The 4951-nt window shown below is 40.5% G+C and overlaps 1 pseudogene; it reads left to right on the top strand.

Moving 5' to 3' along the window:
* The first annotated feature begins 4144 nt into the window (after positions 1-4144).
* LOC134936939 (5S ribosomal RNA) lies at positions 4145-4263 on the top strand (annotated as a pseudogene).
* The last annotated feature ends 688 nt before the right edge of the window (positions 4264-4951 follow it).

Below are 4951 nucleotides of genomic sequence, written 5' to 3'. Positions count from 1 at the left end.
AAGACAGATAATGGAACACTGGCCACAGAGCTCTTTCGTAAGGATACAGCTACCAATAGTATCTTACATCAGACAAGTTCACATTTTCCGCCAACTATCGAGAATATTCCTAAGGGAGAATTTCTCAGACTCAGGCGTAATTGTACAGAGAATGATGTGTACAAACAAAAAAGTCAAGAACTTACAACACGACTACATGCCCGTGGATATAGTAAACATGCCTTAAAGAGAGCTCAGAATTCCGTTCTCAAAATCAATAGAGACACCTTGATCTTTCAGGATAAACAGAAGGTAGAAAGCGATGATTCCTAGATCCGGTTTGTAGGTACCTTCTGCCCAGAATGGCGCCAAATCAAGAATGCGATTCATAAACATCTACCAGTCTTACATCTGGATGCCGATTTATCACCTCTTCTGGACTCCACTCTCCAAATAAGTTGGAGAAGATCCAACAACATGAAGGATATGCTCTTCCAGAGTCACTATACACGTGATCCCAATAAATCCAGAAATATAGTAGGATCTTTTCCCTGTGGCCAGTGCAGAGCCTGTCCTCAGATTAAGATAACAGATAAAGTACAAGACAGATGGGGACGAGACATTCCCCTACGACATTTTTTCAATTGTGATACACAGGGATTGGTCTACTGCTTAATCTGTAGTTGTAACCAACGTTATGTTGGTATGACCACAAGAAAATTCAAAACCAGGATCCTGGAGCACATGGGAACCATCAGAAATGCCTCGTCAGACCTTTCCAAAGGGAAGAAATTAACATCTGTAGCCAGACACTTCCACGCTCAGCACCAAGACTCTCCTCATGAGATACGTGCATTTGGTCTGGAGAGAGTCCACTTAGGTATTCGTGGAGGTGATTTGAGTAAAGAGCTCATTAAAAAAGAAAGTGAGTGGACATTTAGGCTGGGAGGATTAAAACCCATGGGTCTGAATGAGTATATCAACTACAGTGCTTTCCTATAAACACTCAATTCATCTCCATTCATTCACAATGATTACAGGATTGTATAGTTCTCTTACACAGGACTTTCAACTTCTTAACTTAAGAACTCTTATCTAATAATTCTTATTATACATGTTATACCCTATTCGCATCTCACTGGTATCACTATTTTTACTGTTCACCTCACCTTTTCTCACATCATGCAACTTTTTCACAGCATGGTTTTAATAATAACCTGTTTCATCATGGCAATATATATCATTATACTGTCTCTAGTCACTGATTTAGGCCAATTCTTTTCTTTCATGAATCACGTGCATCAATTATTGCACACAGTCCCCTTCATTATTTTTCACCATTTTACTTATTAATTTTTATTTTTATTTTATACTTATTATTTATTATTTAATATTAATTTATAATTTACTTTCAATATCATTTTTCGCACAGCACATGCCTTATCCCACACAATTGTTGTTCTTCACAAATCTCCTTTTCACCCAGTTATCCATCACACAACATATTTCTTGCTCTCACACCTTACTAGCATTTCCAGTGAATTCACCTGTGACCAATATCTCACTATATTCCATTCACCCAATTTTTTATTCAGTGTTAAGTCACACATCTCTTATACACTTTTTGATTTTTTCATATATCATCATTTCAATTGCTATAGTGATTCCCAGCAATTCCATTCCGGATCTTATTCAGAGCCCAACCTCTATCAAACCTTCCAGGTCATGCTACAATATTCTAGTATTTAAATTAGCATGCAGAGGGTAAATCATTCAAAATATGAGTATCTGTCCTACTTGGCTCATATATTATGTATACCGTATTTGACATCACCCTTAGAATCTCTATAACTTATAATCTCTACAAACTGTCAATTAAGACCGAATATAACTTATAGTTGAGCTCTCATTCTGGTCTGGCACTCGGGGCCATCTGCTTCCTTTGTTTTGTTTTGTTTTATCAACACATTACCATATTTGCACATGTTCCCTTCTCCAATAATAAGGTGCCGCCCCAACGTTCAAGTCTATGTAAAACTTATTTATAGTTTTTTTGGCTGTGTTTTAAAATGAAAATGCATTTTGTTTATAATTCTCTTGTTTTATTCTTATTTTTCTTTTATGTAATATCGCCCGCGGGTGTTCCTGCCGAGTTGAACTGGTCTATGAATACAACACATAGCCGGGTTTGGCTGTATAAACTTAGTGATATCAGCTGGCAGGGTGGTCTTCTGTTTGCCGGCGGTCTGGCTCCCGGCGCTCAGTATACCGGCGCCGGGAGCCCGACAGCCGGCATACCGACAATTATTTTCCCTCGTGGGGGTCCACGACCCCCATAGAGGGAAAATAAAATGGTGTGGCGCGCGTAGCGTGGCGAGCGCAGCGAGCCCGCAAGGGGCTCATTTGCGCTCGCCAAGCTGTCGGTAAGCCGGCGGTCGGGCTCCCGGCGCCGGGATGCTGGTCGCCGGGAGCCCGACCGCCGGCCAGCCGTAGTGAACCCCAGCTGGCAAGCAACAATTCTGTTCATTCATCTCAGCTGTCACGTAATACATCTGTCCAATGATTGGACATGAAATGACCCAGACCACGTTTAAAACCTGCAGGACTACAGCCCGCACCAGGAAGTGATCAAGCCCGGCTGACGGGTGAAACGCGTCTTCCGACTGCCTTTCCCTTCCGGCTTTCCAGAGTACTGCATATCCATTGATATCTGCTGCTGCCCCGCGCCGCTTATCGAGTTCGAGGATGTTACCAGCTTCCTGACTGCCTTGCCGTTTTTCTCATACCCAGAGTTCTACTTACCCGCCGTGGCTCTTCTTTAAACATCAGAGACGTATCCCGGCACGGGCAATCCACAGTAACCTGCGCCGCAGGTTCTCTCAAGCCCGGCCGCAGGTTCCATCCTCCACTGACGGAGATTCTTTGTGGCACACCTAAGGACTCATCCCCACTGCCGCTCTGACTTACTACCGTACGTCCAATCCACAGTAACCTGCGTTGCAGGTTCTCTCAAGCCCGGCCGCACGCTCCATCCTCCATTGACGGAGATTCTTTGTGGCACACCTGAGGACTCAGCCCTACTGCCGCTCCGATTTACTACAGTACGGACGTTGTCACTCATCTGGACTTGTCATCTTGCCAGCACGGTCGCCTGTTCATCCCTTTCAGTGACGGCCAATTTACATGCAAGGCACAGAATTTTCCATTTGTTTCCTGCTGTGGGTAATATCTTATTCATCTAGTTATCCTTAACATTCTAATCTGTTTTTCTCTTCAATTCAACTGTCATCTGAGCTGTATGATTAGCTGTGGGTACCTGCTTATTTATGTCCAGTATTCTATAAGAATCAATATTCTATCGTTATTTTGCTCATCATTTGACTTCTACCTTTTAGGTAAAAATATTTAAAATGATTTAATATTATCGGTAATGCATGGATCTATTTAATATATTTTTTCATCTGCACAGATTTATTTGCATCTACTGTTTCCTGCAGCTCTTTATTAGTTTAAAATGACCAATATAATACGCATCATTTATGTCAATGAGTATTTAGTCATCAATTTATAACATGTTTTTAGGTCATCTGTGATTGATCTGCAACCACTCTCTCATACTGCTCATATGTACTCACAGTCTATCAGATACTGACAGAGTACTAGATACATTGTTATGTTTTTTCTGCAGCTCAATTATTGATACATTTGTACTTGGCACTCTAACTATAGTATCATTATTCTGTTATTCTGATACTTATATGTGGGCTCATGATTTTGAAGCAGAGATACTCAAGATCATTGCACTTGACATCCGCTGTTGTAGATTATACAAGGTGTTTCACCGCGATCTATCACGTTTCGAACAGCAAAGCTGTGTGTTTAGCCTACTATACTCCTGTGATTGCCACCAATAATTCAAAAGTGTCCATTACCAATTAAATCCTGACTATCTGAAAGGGCTCTTATATTTTCCCTTCCCTTCTCCTCCTTTTTTCTTTTGCTTCTATTTAATTTTCATTCAATCTTTACCTATTTTCGTGGACTCTCACCACTGATTCAGGGTTATCCCTGTCTAACATTGGCAGCAGATCCATCTAATTCTTTGCACTATCAGTTTCGTGAACTCTCATCAGTGATTCCAGAGTTTCCGTTATCATTTAACTTTCCCTACTATCATACCACACTGGAAACGCCCAAAGCCGTCCGAACTTGGAAGCTAATCAGTGTTGGGCTGGGTCAGTACTCAAGTGGGCGACCATTGAGGAAGACTTAGTATAGTAGAGCACAGACCGGCCTATTACGCTCAGAGTCTTACACTGACAGCAGATTCACCCTGCTATCTTATTTCCTACTGTTCTTCCTCTTTTTTCATGGAAGCTGGTTATTACCCATTTTATCATTTGAATTTCAGAATTTCACAAGATATTTAAATTTAAATTAAATTACTCATCTGATGTGGGGCTAACACATATTGGCAGCGCATTTCTTACTCACAAAAATCTTTTTCCAAGGGGAATTTCCCCTAGGACCCTGATCAGACTCTGGCAGCCGGAATATATTATGCTAATATTAGCATTCAATTGTGATTGATTGCACTGTTACTCAGTTCACTTATGTTAGCATTAGTATTTTACTTGTTACTCACTTTATTGTAATAATCGAATGTTATTCCACATGAGTGACCACTGACTAATTTTATCTGACGATATAAATAAAAGTTAAATCTTATTTTACAAATTACTCTCAATATCTTACACATTATTCCAAGTTAAGAGTGCGCCCACAAAAGAGTCTCTTTTTTCTCCATATTTTGTCTCTAGTAGCTTTCACTGACTCAGGGTGCACCACCAAATTAGAATCAGAAAACCACGTTTTCAGGTTATCTTGTATTTTGGTATTCAAATTGATACTTTATATCTATTATATACACCAGTGCGGTTTCTCCCCTAACATACAAAAGATTAGAGAACAG

This window comes from Pseudophryne corroboree, chromosome 6 (genome assembly GCF_028390025.1).
Source record: "Pseudophryne corroboree isolate aPseCor3 chromosome 6, aPseCor3.hap2, whole genome shotgun sequence".
Classification (NCBI taxonomy): domain Eukaryota; kingdom Metazoa; phylum Chordata; class Amphibia; order Anura; family Myobatrachidae; genus Pseudophryne; species Pseudophryne corroboree.
This window is presented reverse-complemented; position numbering and strand designations above follow the sequence as displayed.